Genomic DNA, 18,049 nt, shown 5'->3' with positions numbered 1-18,049 from the left:
CTAACTGATAACTCAGAAAAATGAGCCCATTCCATAATGGATGCTTTGTGCTTTTCTTAATTTATAAATTCTTTGGGTACCCAGATATCCTCAACAAGCCCTTATTTTGCAACTGATTTTTTTCTTGTCTTACCACAACAGCTGTGCTTTGAAATGGTCATCATAGATTCACACGCTTGTTCTGCCTAATGAGTTAATTGATTTGCATATCTAATGATATTTTAGCAGGATACACACCTGTGCTGCTTGGTGTCATTCTCATTCCTTGTTGTAGAAAGTTATTTAACAGGAAATACTGTAGAAAAGTTAATACTGAGAGTATTTTAGCAGTAGAATGTCTGGTCAGCTGCAGTTGGTACTGTATAATTTGAAAATATAATTTATGTTGAAAATTTCAGACTGCTCTGCATCCTCAGTGATTACTTGTGCTCCATCCTAATTTGAGATATTATCAGTGGTGAGTTAGTCATGCTTTCCTCTTTCCCCTGGCTCGTGATGACGAGTGTGCTAAAGATCCTTTGCAGGATAAATTATAATGCTCGGAATTTGTTTTCCTGTCCAGTTATGTAATTTATATTAGTTTTCTGATTGATCAAGTGTCTGCTCTTAAAAGAATGCTAAGAGTTTCCTTATGCTCCTTTTGAACCAAAGAGCTCCAAGTTGAAGTGCTGGCAATGGAAACTGATACAGCCTTAACCTGAAACAGATGTTGGTGTGAGAGCCAGGGAAACAGGGAACCATCCCTGCTCCACGTTCACTTTTCCTTAAACAGTGCCCTGGAGGCTGCAGCAGGGCTGCACTAATGAGCTTTAATTGCCCTGACCAGAATAACCTGGGGCTTGTTCCTCTGGGGCCCTTGCCCGTGCTGTGCCACAGAAGCACCCGAGCCCAACGCATCTCCTGCTCTCCTGGCTCAGGGATGGCTTCTCCTGGAAGAACCTCGGAGCTGCTGTGGCTCCCTTGTCTCCAGGTTTATCTCTGCTCCAGCAGGAAGGTGGAATTTGTGGCTGGCCTGAGCCCAGTCCTGTCTCTGACCCTGCCTTCTCTGGGCTCTGGGGAAGGTTTCTCCTCTCCCAGCTGTGTCCTGTTCCATCCTGTGGGACTGTGTCCCCTGTTTGGTGAGGCTGCACTTGCCTGGTTTATCTCTGCAGCTGGAGAAACCCATCCTCTTGTCTTTCAAACTGAAGGAGAGTAGGTATAAGTTAGATATTGTGAATAAATCCTCCCCTGTGAGGGTAAGGAGACCCTGGCACAAGTTCCCAGAGCAGTTGTGGCTGCCCCTGGATTCCTGGCAGTGTCCAATTCCATGTTGGATGGGGCTTGGAGCACCCTGGGATGGTTTCCCTGCCCATGGAAGGGGGCTGGAATCAGATGGTCTTGAAGCTCCTTTCCACCCCAGGCTGTTCTCTGATTCCCTGGCAATCTATTTGTAGCATCGTGTTTGCAATCTCTTGAAATGTTTTTTCAAAAATATTGTGAAGGTTCTACCATCATACTAAAGCTTGTGTTGTACAGCTTACACAAAGGGGCTTTGTGTAAAAAGAAACCAAAAAAAAAAACCCAAAAAACTAAAAAAATAAAAATCACTTTGTATTTGAAGGAGAAGGTTTTCCTGCCAGTGGAGTTCCCACATCAGCAACACTGCAGAGACGTAATGGGCAAAGCACGTGAAATCTGATTAAGGAATGTTTCCCTTAAAGGTAATCTTACAAACATAAGCAAAATTGACAGTTGGCATCTGTAATCTGGAACTTCTCTAGATTTCATTTGATTTCTCAAAACCTGTGAATTTTGAATGAAGAGGAAATCTCTGTGGGTCACATAATGTGTTTAGAGACATGAAATGCCTAGACAAAAAGGCAAGAAAGGAGAAGGGAAGAAAATCCATCATAATGGTATTTCTGCATGCAAGACCATCAAGACCTGGTGAAAAATTCTACCATGGGATGAGAATCTTCTCTCCATCCCTTTTGGACTGTATTTAGGATAATAAATTTTCTCTTGAATAAATTAGTGTGATGAGTGAGAATAGTTCTTCAAGTCAGTAAGAACTTAAGAAAGAATTGAATGCAAATAAATACTAAGCTGGAAAATCTGACTCTATTTTAGTTGGTTTGGTTCCTGAACATGAAATCAAACCAATCTTAAGCTTTCTGAGAAATGGGAGTAATTTTATACAAGATGACCCACAGAGCTGTTTGGTATCTGAGCTGTTTGCAGCATTTTTGTGTATTTGCAGTTTGTGTTTGTGTCCTGTGCACTCCTGTGGCTGCCTGGAGCAGTTCAGGGCTCCTTGCTCATCCTGCAGGGCGAGGGAAGCAGAGGTGTCAGTCCAGCAGTGCTGCTGTGCCAGAGGAATGGGAGAAAAAGGCTGTTTCTTGTGCTGTTTCTGAGGAACAAAGTAGCTTAAAATGGTATGACAGGAGACAAGAACAGGCTTTTAAAAGCCCTGAAGCGACTGAATGTTTTGTAACAGCGAGGTGGTTGGTTAAATCCCACTGTTCTGTGGAGGAGGTGCCAGCTGATAAAGCTTTTCTCCAGCAGTGTGTTTGCATTCTGCTTTCAGGGTAGAATCCTTCTATTTGAGTGGCTGGGTGTCTGCATAGGAAAAAACAGTGCCCAGTATGAGAGGTAATGGAATTAAAAGCTGAAAAAATGGGCCCTGCTGGAAATTCAGTATGTAATGAGTGAAAGACAGGTAGATGCAGATGAGAATTCCTCTCCTGCCTTCATTTTGCCTGCTAAGTAAGTGATGCTTGTTCTTTCAGTAATGGAGGTGTGTTTTTATTCACTCAAACTCCAATAAGACAATTCCATGCTGTCTCTGAGGTTCCTTTCACAGAAGATGGGGTGGGTGCAGATGGGCAGGGTGGCCATCCTTTGAAGTTTCAGTCATGTGTGCATCCCTCCTCTCACACACCCTGTGTCTCATCCTTTCTGTTTCCCTGTCACAAGGGTAACTGTGGGAGCTCTCAGTGGGTGTTCAGCAGGTAGGGAAAAGTTGGGGAAGATTAGGATTTAAACAAAGGGTGTGCAGCTGATTAGGCTACAGTAGAGTGTTTTAGACAGCACGCACAACAGGGTGCTGCTACAAAGACTGGTGCAGTATCAGACTAAATAACTTTAAAAGGAACAAGATGATTTAAATAGGGATTATATTTTTTTAACTCACTGTTCGGAATTTTGGTGTAAAACTGTTTGGTACCTCAGAGTGCCAAGTAAATCTGCATAGCAGCATGTCTAGTGAATCTCAAAATATTTTTGGCTGTTTTCAAAATTATTTTGCAATTACACAGGAAGTAAGTGCTATGTCATTGTATATTTCCAGCCTGTTTGCAGTTGATTTTATTTTAGTTTTAAGAGGAAGGCAGGGTGATTCTAAACTGGTAGTCATGACGTTTATGCACTTTCTAAAAACTGATAATGGAATACTTTCTTCATAAGAATTTTTCCCTTTTAGCCCTGTTATATGACAAGGCCAAATAAATGTGGAATACTTTTCATTGTGTTACCTAGCCTGAAATCCATTGAATTTCCTTTAGATGGGATCATCTGTGTTGCCACATGGAATCCATCATGTGTGTTGCTTTCTCTGGGTACTTCTGGTTAAGTCAGGCTGGGTTGATGAGCAGAGTGATCCTGTGCTCTGAAGTAGCCAAAGTATCAAAATGGAGCTTTCCCCCCATCAATTTGGCTGTGTGGAAAGTTACATCTCTCTTCCCTTGTGTCCAAATTACTTGAACAGGTGTGTATATACACCAAGTGTTAATAAAACTGGTCTGCATAATTTATTTATTTCTCTTTTAATTTCCAGCTAAACTATTGCCTATGTAAGGTTTTCTGTTTCTGCATGGCCTGTCTCTTTCATTGCTTACTTACCCTCTTTGTTTCACTTTTTGGTTTATATTAATTGGGTGGATTGAACTTTTATTTAAGACAGAAAGTATCTGAGTACTTTAGGTTATTTCCTTCATTTTTCCATGAAAGAAAAAAGCAAAACAAAACCCCAAGATTTCTTAAATGGAATTAAAGGCATCTGTATTCTCTAGTGGCAAAAGGAAAATTCCTTTCTGTTTCAGCAGGATAAGAACCTTTATCATATCTTTTAAAATGGTTTAAAGTGGAGGATTTTTGTCAGCTGTCAGCTTGAAAGGTCATGTTTTAGGCAGTCAGTCCTAAGCCCCCTGGATAATGTTTACAGTGCTCTCAAATGACTTAAAATGGACTCAATTGTTTTCAGCTGATGGTAGTAAAGGTCATGGAGGAAATCTGTTTAGTTGGCCTTGCTTGCTTCTTAAGTACACCCAGTAAAAATGTGCCATAAACTGCAGCAAGACACGAGCTCTGGCTTTAAGAGACACTGGAGGCTGAGGGAATGGAATGTGCCTCTTGCGGGTAGAAATTGCTTGGCAGAGAATTTGCTAAGCAGGGGTTGCTACTTTAGGCAAACTTTTGTCCAGGCCCTGCTAGATCCTACCTTTTCCTTTTCTTGTCTCCCTCCACATTCAGTTCATCACTTGAAGAATTTGTGGATTTAGGGGCATTTTCTAATCTCAGTGTGGGTGCTCATAACTTCCAGACGCTCTGAGAGGCTGACATGATCTTAAGGTGGTGGGAGAGTGGGACAGACAAAAAAGATTTTACTTCAATGCTGAATTTCCTGGAACTCCTTGTCAGCCCTCATTTGCCCCAGAATGTGGCTCCATTCCCCTCACTGTAAATGTCACTGTGTTGATTACAGGGACAGCTCATGCAGTGTAAGTTATTGCCAAATTCAATGATGAAATGGTCTTGTTAGAGAAAACCAAGATAAATTACCTGTTTGTTATGGATCTGCTTTCTAATGGCATTTGCTGCTGGATTTTTTCCTCATTGTTCTTGTCCAACCTTCCCAGAAACGTCTTCTCTAAATTATAACAAAATGCATAGCAATTATAGCAGGTCTTGCAGTACCTGATATTACATACAAATACTATTTTTCTTCTGTGAGTGCTGGAAACCCCAAAGCAGGACTTTTACACTGGAAATCTCAGAGGAGAGACACAGCCAGCCTGGTTTTCAACGCTTAAGTGGCCCGGGCAACTTAAGGTCTAAAGGTTTTACCAAGAGTGGGTGAGATCTAATTTGAGGAAAGTAAGTGAAAGGGTTGTCTGCCACTCTCAGACATTGTGCTGCATTCTTTGGAGTGATGAACAGCAAAGAGAGCAGTTCCTTAATGATGTTTTTGCAGATACAATAAGAGAATAGAAGAGCTGAAGTCTGTGTTTGAAATGTGCAAAGTGCTTGCACAATATACAATTACAGAAAACGCTATGTTCCATTAGCCTAATTCCATTATTCCCCAACTAAGTGGGTAATCCAGGGAACAGAAGTGATCCAGCATTATGAAAAGCTTGTCTGGGTTTCATCTCCTGCTTTTGTGCCAGGTGGAGTCTTTCTGCAGAGTCAGATGGACACTGAGTAAGGTTCTGTGATAAAATGCCACAGAAATAAAGTTTATTTACCTGGCTATGTTTTCAATGCTGAAGAAATGCTGACTTCAATGTGTAAGAGGTGTTTGCTCTACAAATGCCACGTGATTCCTAATTTCATGTAATTGTGGGAAATGCTCCTTTTTTGCACGAGCTGAGGGAAAAGGGTTTTCTTTTGCGTTTGACACTTAAGCACAGCCTTAGAACTTCTACGCTTTATACCTAAAATTGCACATTTAAAGGTATGTGAGGTCGCTGTACTGCACTTCACAGACTTAATTTTTAAATGGTGTGACATCATAACTATGGAAAATATGTATTTGTGTACTTCAATATGTTTAGGGTATTTGAAGGTAAAAGTGTCTGTGAGCATTTAAATATTGATTTAGAAATTTTAGTTGAAATACTGCTTGGAAATTTACAAGACTTCTAAATTTATGATAACAAAGCTATCTGCCCTTAAGTAATTGCAAAATTAAGTTATATGGCGGGGGGGGGAAGCAACCACATTTTGTTCTGTGGCACAGGACCAATGTTTAGTAGAGTTTTGAGATTTTGGTTTGAGGTTTTTTTTGTTGGTCCCTTTGAGGTGATTCAGTGTGATTTGAGTCATTTGTCAGCTATAAATCAGCCTAAACTGAGTGGAGCACTTTGCTTTTCTGCCTCTGTCTCTCATCTTCCTCCTTCTATAACAGTTTATCACTGAGGCCAGGGAAGAGCTCAGTTAGGAGGACAGGAGGACCTTGTTCTTGTGTCATGTTTTCATCCCTGGATATTAGTGTGTCACTCGGAGGGATACAGATTGTTTTGCTGCATGTCACAAATGACAGACTGAAGGACAACAAAAACAAACTCCTCCAAGCCTGTACAGAAAGCAAGTTTCACCAAGTCTGTGTGACCGGACTGAATTAACTCTTGACTGGTTCAGCTTGTTCAGAGCAGTGCAATCTCTGTGCTGGGGTTGCTGAGCTCCTGGGAGTGGCTGGGAGGTCACACAAAGCTCGTTGGCAGAGAGCAGAACTCTGGAGTGTAACTAAATCATAGTTTGTTTTTGTTTTTGTTTTTTTTTATGGCAAAATAGCATGTTAGGTAATTATACATATCACAGAAAGCATGAATTGATTGAAAATAGAAGTTAAAAAGATTATAGAGGAAGGTGGCCTATTAGAGCCATTTTTATTGATTTACTGATTTTAAACTTCCCCTTGGCTTTGGTATAAAAGACTCCTGTTGAGTTTCTTTGCCATGGAAAGAACTGAACACAGGGTTAGAAAACCAGCCTGTCTCTCTGGGAAAGTTACCAATTACTCTACCATTTAAACTTGGCTTAGTCATTTTATCTTTGCATTGCTTAGCCTTTTCAAGTTTACTTTACATGAGAATTTCCCCCACTGTCCGCGGTGTGTGCACGTGGAGCTGCAGCTCCCCTGGGAGGAGCAGGAACAATGAGCTGGGTGTCTTGCCCTGGCTTTTAGCACTTTAGAGGAACAGCACTGCACAGCTGAAATGTGCACGCAGCTCTGAATGGTTCTGTTACTGGGATTAAATTTACCTCGGGCAATCAAGTCTCCATTTTACATCTGCATTTTTGTTGACCTTTTTGTGGTACCATAAGGCTATTTAATGCCATCTGAAATTCTTCTCCTCAAAACCAAGGAGTATCTTAATGAAGGAAGGAATATTAGTGCATAATTCATTTGTTTTACTGATGGTCTAACTGACCTGTGTGTGGATCCAGGGGTGCAAATTCTACTTTACAAAGCAGCCTTGTTGTTCTGGCCTTTTCTACTCGGCTGTAATTTAAAACTGAAGCCTTTAAATGTGCTGAGGTAAAATGCAAGCTCTGCTGGCAAATTGGAGAGATAGATATTGACTAGGTGTTGTGTCACTAGAACCAGACATTCAGGCTCCCTGAAGTTTTAATTTTTGATTTAATTTCTTGATAACGTGTCACAGTTGTAACAGTGTGTCTGAAGCAAGTAAAAATGACAAGCAGAGCCATTAGGGAGTCTGTACCTACTCACTGTTGCTCTCCACCCCACCTGAATCCTGGTGTTCCCAAAGTAATAAAAGTGTGTGATAGAACCATTATTTGACAGTAGGACAGGGACTCAGATGAAATTAAATGCAAGATTACTTGAAAGCTTAAATTATATGACTAATTAACAGACACTCACGTATTTTGAAGGTAAAAATACACTGCTACAGCTAACTTTTAGTAGCTGATGAGTTTCTATGGCAATGGGCAGGGGTTTCCAATCCAAATGGGGAGAGATCTGGAAGCAATTTGGCCCCATTTAATCAAGCCCATGATGATTGGCCCCAATTAATCAAGCCCATGACTTTTGGTGCTCTTTTAAATACTAAAAATACCAGCAGTGCCGTTTCAGGGAGGTGCTTGTGTGTGAGTAGGAAATGGGCTGGTAGGTGACAGCTTGGGCAGTTGTGATTGTTGTGCTGATAAGCTGTTCTTAGAGTAGATATAATGTGAGGAACCATGATATAATGTGAGGAACCATGATATAATGTGAGGAACCATAATCTTAATGGCTTTTAGTAGCACTCAGACTGCCTTTATACACAACAGGAATTAGGGTAGGTCATTTTAGACACATCATTATTTCATAATCAACTTTTTTTTATCTATCTGTATATTTATATACACATTGTACTCTTGTAACTGCTGGAGTGTCTTACCTAGCTGAAAAACAAAAGAAATATGAGGGGGGAGAGAACTTGTGTTACTTGTGGAAATTTATTGCTGATTTACCATTGTTATGATACTGTTTTTGTAAAAACTGAAGGTGGTAGAAAAACTTGCTATAGTTGAACACTAAAAACCTGAAAAATAACACTTAGAAGACAACGCATAGCAGATAAGACTGAGGTGAGGATGGGGAAGAAAAGGCTGGAAATAGCAGTACAGAGAGCCAGAGCTGGTGGCAGCCTGACACAAATGGAGTGCACCTGCAGACATTTGTGGTAAAAGGACAATGGGCAGCAAATGGTTCAGCTGGCTTGAGAGAGATTATTGACTTAAACTGTGCTGTCTCCCTGTGGTCCCATGAGAGCCATGTGAGGCCATTTCTACAAATGAATCGGTGTTTAGAGGGGTTTATTGCTTCTCTTTTTCTAAGTATCCATGAAGAAATGCTAGGCTGTTCCTAGTGGAATTAGGGTCAGGGTGCAAATGATCTCTGTTTCTGGAAACCCAGCCATTGTTTACAAAGCAAAAGTACATTTATCCTGGCGATTAAAAATAAATAAATAAATAGTGATTTTTCTCATTTAAAGTTATGAAAGTGAATCCCTCTTAAAGAAGGCTGAGAGAAGAAGGGGAATTAATATTCAGTATTACTGCTGGATGTATTGGAGCTGATATTTTCTGATGCATTTCACCTCTGCCTTCTCCACAATGAGATGTCACTCAGGGAATGGCCTCAGGACCAGTTTAGAGCCATCTCTAACAAGTGGACATGTAAAGGAACAGTAATTAGTCCAGCCAAAAGATAGCTTTGGGTAAACAGATTTACATCAAATGTGCTCCTGAAACCTTAATTGGATTTCGGTTGCTTTGCCCTAATGGCAGAAAACCTGTTTGCTGCCATCAGAGGGACATAAAACATCCTTGCAGGGCTGTCAGAGTGGAGTGTTTCACCCTCACTCTGATTGCTATTCCCCATGTTAGTGTACCTGGGCACTAATTGTTTGGTTGTTCATTAGCAGAAATGATTGAAATGGACTGGGCAAACATTCTAACAAGAAATCCCAAACCAATTTCCCAGTCTCCCTGAAATGAGCGTTTATGTATTTTGTATCAAGTAGCACAATTCTTCTCAGAAGAACTGAAGATAACTCACCTCAGAAAGCTTTAACTTGGGCAACTGCTTTGAAAGGTGACAGACTTTAGTTAATTAATTTTTGACACTAATTGGATAAACTGGACTGGTAATGTTTAGACTGTACAAAAAAAAATTACCCAAGTAGAAACAGCACCTCAGCCTGCCTTTGAAGACCCTTGTTTAGAAGCTTGTCTGGTATTTTCTCCTTATTTCAGAGATATTTATTTTCATTTATATGAAATACAACTATTGCAGTAGGAGTGATTTTGTGTGGCAAAACAGAATATCCAGAAAATTGAATGAGCTGGTGGTGACTTATGGACTTCATCTGAAAATGAACAAGGTTCACCTACATCCCGCTTTATATTTAGTTGGATGCTGTAATAGTAGCATACTTATAATATTATCAAGTATACATAAAATTATCAAGTGTCTTGTGACTATTTACTGACTTCTGGAGCTCCTTTGAATGGATCTCAATGGCAGACAAATGTATAGATGGGGTAAAGTTGTTCCAGTGTCCAACTCTCTAGCAGAAAGTATTATAAAAATTGCTAATCTTAATTCAAAATTATTCATTTTTAGCTTATATTTGAAATCCATTCATCTTTTAATCTTCTACTTTACCCTCTTGCATTGTTTTTGCACTTCTCATTCCTCAGAGATATAAAAGTAAATGGGGTGTGTGTTTTGGTTTTTTTTCACCTAAAAATGCATGTGTTCTTAAACAGAAGAAAAGAGCATAAAGAAAAGCAATAATAGGGTTTGGTCTTGCTGCCATCTTTCCAACTTCCCTGCACATATCTGTGTTTCTGTGACAGACGTTTTCTTGTGCTGTGTCCATTTGAAATAACTTTTTCAGTTTTCTGGACTTTAATGAGGGGAAAATAATCTATAATAGGCTTTTTAAAAATGAGAGTTCTTTGAGCTTATCTTCATAAAAGCCAGTTTTATTGTTGTAGGAGTTAGGGAACAGAGATGTTATTTCCATCAGTTTTAGTGGGAAATAAAATGGATTTGCATTCCAGCATCAGCTGGGTGCTTTGGAAGGTCTCCCTGGGTGGGCTGGTGCTTCCCCCTGGTTTTTAATCTCTCTTTTCCCCAGAAGTCTGCCTTCCCCTGAGCTCTCTGTCTGCCCTTTCTGCTCTGCCAATTGCAGTGTCACCCATCTGCAGGGTGACAAATCAACCCCAGCAGCCAGCCAAGCTGGGCACGTGCAGGGAGCCCCTCGTGCCTTGGCTGGTGCAGCCACCTCGGCCCTGCCCTCCTGAGCAGGGCAGGGATAAATGGGTTTGTGCCTTTCCCAGGGGGGTCCAGGGACAGGATGGAGAACACTTTCCCTCCTGCTGGTGCAGGTCACTCCAGGATCTCAGACCATCCAGCAGATGTTGGCTGGCTTGGACAGCTGAGGTGTTCCATTTGGGATGAGAGGGAGGGAAATAGAAATGGAAATTCACATTGTTTTCTTCCTGGAAATGGAAATTGAAATAATTTTCTTCCTTTCTGTAGCCTTCCATTTCCAGCTTTAGTTAAGCTGCAGAGGATCTGCTTTTGGAGTTATTCTGGAAGACTGTCCATGGAGCTGATAATAGGCAGCTTTGCATCTGAGAAAGCTCTGGGGTGGGGGGAAAAAGGGATCTGGAGCTCAGATTGACATCTCCAGCTTGGCTTTACACATGGACCAGGCAAGAACTGCAGCCATGGATTACTGTTCCCATTGCACAAGGAATCTGCTTCCAGAGAAACTCTTTCTAGTGGCTGCTGTTCTACTGGAGGGAAATGGTCCTAAAATACTGTGATATATGTCAGCATGAAAATAATGATTGTATAGGGGTTCTGTTTCTACAATTATTACACTTTACAAGCTTTTAGTTGGGCTTAGTGTGTTTATTTATTGTTTTCTTAGCAGAAAGAACGCTTGGAAAACGACAGCCATGGCATATATGGAATGTATCACTGTTAATTAACAAAGTCTTAAACTTTGTCAGAGCTGAATAAATGATTGAAACAAGTTCCAAATTGTGTTAGGTAACTTTTGGCTGGCTTGCTTTTTAATTTGTAAACTGTCATTGGGAACATATTAATCGTCGCATGTTAAGCAATCCTCGCTTCTGCCTCTCTGGGTGCTAATCTGATATTCCTGTCAGCAGCTAACAATGGCTTTTTTGATCAGAGGTTCTGGTTACAGGCTGGCACCCTGATGCTCTTCTCAGGCTGAGTGTAACTCCCACTCTCAGAATTGTGGTGCAGGTGCAAATTCCCCAATTTCTTTTCAGGAACATTTGCTGGTAATTCAAGACTGGGTTGAATATTCTTGCCAATAAGTGAAGCGTTAGGAAGTCAGCAGGGCTGTGAACACACTTGGGCCCTGAAACAGCCAATTGTGTGATACAGAATGCATGATTAATAGAACTGCAAGGAGGGGATTCAGTCTGTCAGACCTCACTGCCAACTGCATGGATGACAACCTGGTGCCTCTTTGCAGAACAGTTTCTCTTACATAACTCTGCAGGCATTTGCTGTATGTGGAGTACAGAAACTTGATAACAGAACAGCTTTGGAACAAAACAAACCCTGAAGGTTTTGCTTCACTTTGCTAATAGTTTCTCTAATGGGAGTTTTTAAATTGTTTTATTTTTTTTACTAAAGAATATGTGTGAGATGTATCATTCAAGTTGGAAATCTCACCTGGCCTCTGGAGGACTCTTGACATCCTTTACCTGAGGGAGTGATCTTGAGAAACTCAGCAGCACTTTCTCTTTGTCCTAATATTAGGTGGGAAGAATATTTGTCCTAATATTCAGAAGGGAAGAATGAGCTGCCTTTTTGCTGGATCACCATACACGTTGTATTTTAGAACAGTAAACAAAGTTCTCATGGAGCTCAAACCCAAAGTGCTTAAACAAATTCCCTAAAATTATTTGTGTTCTTAGGAATTTCTAAATGCTAGTGTGAAATTTTTTCTTCTAGTAGAGTCTCTACTAATGGGATCAACCCGAAATTCTGGGTACTGTCAGCAGGAGCAGATTTCTGCTCCTGGGGTTATGTCACCGATGGTTATTTTGAAAAGCACCTATTTAAACTATACAAAGGTGAGCACCTGAAGTGTTGTTTTGAATCAGTCAAAAAGGAAGGTTCAGTTCATGGAAACACTCACTGTGCATCAAGGGAAAGACAAAGCTTTTCTTTATTTAATGTGTGGAGTCTGGGAACTTGCTTTTGTGTGTATGTTTAGAGGGTCAAAAACGTCCATGTCTTCAAGTGCTATCAGTAGAAACACAAGCAGTGATTCCTGGTGCAATTCTGAGTTCAGAACAGGCCATGGAAAGTTACTTTGTCAGTGTGCATGAAAAGGAGAAGATTTTTATTGTAGGCTGTGAAAAACACCCTCAAGTAGAGCAGCCAGGTGAAGCAACAAACCAGGGGCACAACACTGTGCTGTGATGGATGATTCTAGAGACAGCTGTGGCAAATTCGGGGTTCTAATGACCATGTTAAGGAGAAGGAAATACACAGAGAGGGATTTTCCCAGGGAATAAGGAATATTTTGGTCTAGGAGTGTGCTGTGGCTGGCAAAAGGCTCTGTTGAGAGGGGTGAGTGATTGCACAGGTGTGACTAGAAACAGGATCAGGTTTTTGTCCTGCCCAACCTCAGACTGGAGCTTTGTAAAAAAAACAAAAACAAAACACCTTAATGGGAATGCAGACCTCTGGCTGGTCACTCCAACTGTTCAGGCCCCTGCCTTGGTGTGAAACTACAAATTACAATTGTCATGGTAGCTTGAAACAGAGCTTGTCAGCATTGGTAATTAGCAGAGGAAATCTGCACTGTGCTGGTGTTAGAGTTATTTGCCCACAGACAGGGTAAGAGCAATGAGAGATTTTAAGCTGGAATTGTAAATAAAAAGCAAAGGAAGTACTTTAGGAAATATTAGCATCAAATACTGGAAATAAAGCAGGAGAATAGAGAGGTGCAGGAGGAAGTGGAGAATGCCATCCCCCTAGACTTGAAGCAGTTGGACAGATTGTAAGGCAAACCAGAAATTTCAGCTGCTCAGTACAAGGAAAAATGTCACCCTAAACATGCTAAAACCAGTGTTTAAAAAAACAGCAAACCAAGATTATCACAGATGCAATATTTGGGATTTTTCTATCATCTTCTGAGCTGGTAATATTTTGTGTTAATATTTAACTAAGCCACAATTCCAACAAAAATTGATTTCTTGTGGGTATCTCAAGGTTGAATAAATTCTTTAGGCTAAGAAAGTTTTTCCCCCCAGATTTAATAATCACTTATTTAATAATCTGTATTGCCCCTCTCCTCCCAGGAGGAGTTAAACACTGGCACTATTATGTTCCTTTTGTTTGTATTTAGTTTTATATCCATAAATTATCAAATGTGAGGAAAGAAATCCCAAACCAGCAGTAGATGTTTGTCTCTAATGCTTAATTTTCCTGAAGTAATGTGAAGAGTCTACCCTAAGCAGTAGAAGCAAAAATGCATTTTACATACCAACACTTGGAGCAGGCTAATGGTGGTACTTGTAAAAATAGCAACAGCACTCCATTGAAAACTGCTAAAAATATCACATGGCTATTAAAGCTTAATTGTGGAGCACAAGGGGACTAAAATAACAAAGTCAACGTCTGGCCTTTCTCCTGCCCCCGTGTGTGTGTGAGTTGTAATGGGGTTGGCAAGAGCCATCACTGCTGGAGCATTGCACCTTTTCTCAGCCTCTGTTCCTCATTCTGCACCAACGTTGCCAATTCTGTTACACGTGGAATGTTTCTGAGACCTGAATGCCTGCACAGCTTTTGGAGCCACGATAGTTCAGTGTGTCCCTGTTGACTTCAGGCTTTTTCTGTAAAAACTTTCTGAGTCACAACTTTGAGTGCTTTTCTCAGCAGCTGCATGCTGGCAATCCTGTTGCCAGCCAGCAGCCAGTGCAATTCATAGGATGAGGGAAATGGTGAAAGTCACCAGAGCTGGAATTTTATGAGGTCTCCTGGAGCATTTAGTGTGTGCAAACTTAAGTTTTTGTTCAGTTTGCTCAGGCTTTGGCTTCAGTTTGGGCAGGTGTGGAGTAGCAGTGCTTCATAGACAACATGGAGCAGGTGATAATTGCAGATTATTTAACAGAGCTATGCGCTGTGAGTGTGAAGAAATTAGCTGGGAGTAGCTGAGGGGAAAATAGCAGCGTGTAGTTTGTCAGCAGTGGTCAGAACAGCCTGAGAGAAGGTGGTAGAGCTACAGAGGGCTTGTGAGCAGCCTGACTCACAAATATCCCACTTTAGACATGCTTTTGCACTGATTGTTTCTAGATAAAGAAGCTTAGTGAGCTGTTACTGTCTTGATCTGTATGCCCAGGGCTGTAATACATAATTCTCATTCCACCATTAGACTTTCAATCCATTTGCTTTTATTGCAGCTTTCTATTTTAAAAACCAAGTTCTTAAATTCCCTTTATTGCCATGCTTGTTCCTGAGGTTCTGTTCTGGTGCTGTGGGCTACATGCCCTGGCTGCAGGTACCTTCAACTGGGCTGCCTTAAATTGAGATTTAGGGGCGCTGATTTTACCCAAGATCAATAAAAATAGTGATGCTGTCTGAGCACAAGCATGTTTTCACAGGAAAGAAATACAGCTTGACTGTTTTTAAATATAATACAGCTGCAGGTAATGGCCAAAGGTGCTTGACTGCTGTTACAGCTGTGGTATGACCCTGCCCTGCCCAGATTTGTCAGAGTTCATCCTTGTATAACATCTGGAAGTGTTCCTCCTGCCAAGGACTATCCATAATTATTTACAACAGACTTTTCTTTGTGACTTCTAAAGCAAAGTCCTTATTTGAGACCTCTCCAGGTTCTCCGTGGTTTGGGCCGGGTCACTGTGAGGAGTTGCTGAGGCAGGATTGGTCCCTGCAATGCTGAGCCAGCAATTGCAAGGCTGGTAGCAGGTGTTTCAGAAATATCCTTTTATGCTAATGATTTTCCAAAATGATAAGTTTTTCAGGATCAATGAAGCTGTTAAGGGTTATGAGAGTGCCAGACTGCCCCTGAGCCGAGCAGAGATGAGAACAAGTACTTTAACCACTTATTGAATTTCAGAAAGGTGAAAGGACACTTGCTTTGGCTGAGTAAAGGAGAGGAGTTTCTCTCCTTTAATCAGCCAAAAAGAGCAGTTTCTTTCCCCTGCTGGAAGCTAATAAAGCTTGGCACTTCCATCCTTACCCTTGTTCCGTATCCTGTGCACCAAGCTCTTCACTCTTTTGCTGTGGTTAATTATTCTCAAAATATTTCAAGTTCTAGTTCTCTTTTGTAACTTAGAGCAACTGCAGCACCCCCTCAGCACAAACCCAGCTCTCTCACACAGCAGAGCTTTCTTTGACTGTTTGTCACTGAAGCAGCAGCATCTCTTTAACCATTCCCTCTTCAGAATGTGTTCATTGAATTCTTTACTGGCCAGAGTGGGTGCTGCCTGTACAATTCCATTGCTGGCACTCAGAAGTTGCTTTAGCTTGGAAAAATAGTCCTGGGTGGAAGTTTCCCCCTGGGAGGTTGACTCAGGCTGTTGACTTTGACCTTAATGTTCAGAAACTCTTAAAATGGAGCTTACTATGGATGTTAGCAAGATTACTGCAAGTATTCAGTTTTTCACCTTTGCCCACTCTGTTATCAGTTTTCAAAGCAGCCTTGGCATAAACTACACAGTGGTCTTAGGGTAGAAATGGAATATATTATTTATTATTTACTGCCAGCTTTGAATATCATATGATTTGTGCTTTGCAAGGAGGTCCTGTGTAATTCCATCAGAGTTTTGACAAAATATATTCCATTATAGCTTTTGAGAGGCTGCAAGCTTTTTTCTTTTTTCCCCCCTCTTGAAAATCTACTAATATATAGTATAACCATACCTGATAATGTTATTTTACAGTAGCACCATAAAAAGGAAAAAGCACAACTTGCCACAGGCAGTAGAAAATCATCACTACTTTCAAGAAGGAAAGGTGATGGTTAATTTTAACCAGAAGTAAAGGATGAAAGGAGGGGAACAGGAAAACATGATGACAGTACATTTAGATAGAAATTTTATTTAGATAGAAATTTTATTTAGATTGATTGAGGCATTTTTGTAAAGACAGAATTGCACTAGGTTTTGCAGGCTAGGTCAGTTACATTATTTCTTAAAATATTTCCTAGGAAACTTTAATTATAAAATGACTTTTGTATGTAATTTCCTGTGCAAGAGTGCCCTATGTACATGTGCCCCGTGTGTTTGCACTAAAAACCAAGAGAAGGTTCAAATTTTCTCAGATTCCTCTTTAAAACCAGAATTTTAAAGAGGAATTTAGAGGAATTTCCTTTTAAAGAAGAATTTAGCATTGTGTGACTTCCAAAAACCATCCGGGGAAAAAATGGAATTGCTGGCAGATTGATTTACATTGTTCCAACTCTTGCACTTGTGTGTTTGAGTTGATGGTAATTTGCTGCTAACAGTTCCATTGTGATCTGAGCACTGGTGTAATGTAAACTGTCACCAGTGACATTTCTGTGCCCTGACAGCTTTTTTCTAGTGTGTGGGTAATTGTAAATTAGGCTAATAGACTTTTTAGCTGGAACGAAGAGACCTCTCGTTCACCTTGTTGTTGAATGCCTGCTAAATGGATGCGTACAGCAATTACTCATTTTGTTTAAACATGTAATATTTTACCCTTAATGTTGCACTTGTCACTGTCAATAAGTAATTATCTAACTTCAGTTGCCTCCTTCTCTTTCTTCTCCTTCCTCCTGTTTTCTTAAGTGAAATCCTACCAGACCTACTACACAGTGACTTCTGCAACCTTTCTGTGAAAGCATGTTCCATTTTTAATGCATTAGTCAACATAATTCCTTGTTTAGGTCTTTAACTATGCTGTGCTTTAGAAAAGCCAGTAATTTGTGATTGCACTGGCTGTTTTCTGCTTGCTGCTTCTGTGAGAGCCTCAGAGATGGAGTTGTGTTAGCAGGAGTCATTAGCAAATGACATAATCACCTCAGTAAAGAAAGGCTGCGATCTCTGCTGGGCTTTCTAACACATCAATAACCCTTAGATCTAGGAAATAAACAATAAAATATAGTGTAAACTGCAGCTGTTGAGTGTCTTGGATTTTCTAGGTGTAGCTGCAGGTCTGTCACCTGTCAGTTGTTCTGGTGCGTGGTTTTAGGACTGAGGTGGTGGTGCTGGTGAGAAGAGGGTAAATATCAGCTCTTCCTGTGTGCAGGAGTGGCCACAGGGTGCTGCTGCTCCTGAAGAATTGTGTGGTATGTCTTGGGAAATTAATGGAATTTGCATTCAGTATTTCCCCTCCCACAGGGGTCCAACCTGAACAATTTTTCTCAAAGAGTTGGTTCAGCCACTGCTGTAAAATTGTCCTTTAGCACCAGATGAGATGCAGAAACCTCGAATATTTCTCCAGTTTTCTTCTTTAGAATAGTTTGTAAATATGAAATGTCTTCCAAATGCCCATCACAAATTACTATAATAGGCTTGTAGAAAGGAGAAAATCGGTGCCAAGCAGCCTTGAACACCACACTAGCAAGGCACTTAAAGCATTTCTCCTAAGAAGTGGGAGCTGCAGCAGGGGCATGTTTGCAGAGCCATCCAAGTGACTGCATTATTTCAGCACGATGGGATGCTCTCAGACAATCAAGAATCCTTTTCTGCACAGTCAGTCCAGGGGCTGGAAAGCAGATGCATT

The sequence above is a fragment of the Molothrus aeneus genome, chromosome 14 (genome assembly GCF_037042795.1).
Source record: "Molothrus aeneus isolate 106 chromosome 14, BPBGC_Maene_1.0, whole genome shotgun sequence".
NCBI classification, from domain to species: domain Eukaryota; kingdom Metazoa; phylum Chordata; class Aves; order Passeriformes; family Icteridae; genus Molothrus; species Molothrus aeneus.
This window is presented reverse-complemented; position numbering follows the sequence as displayed.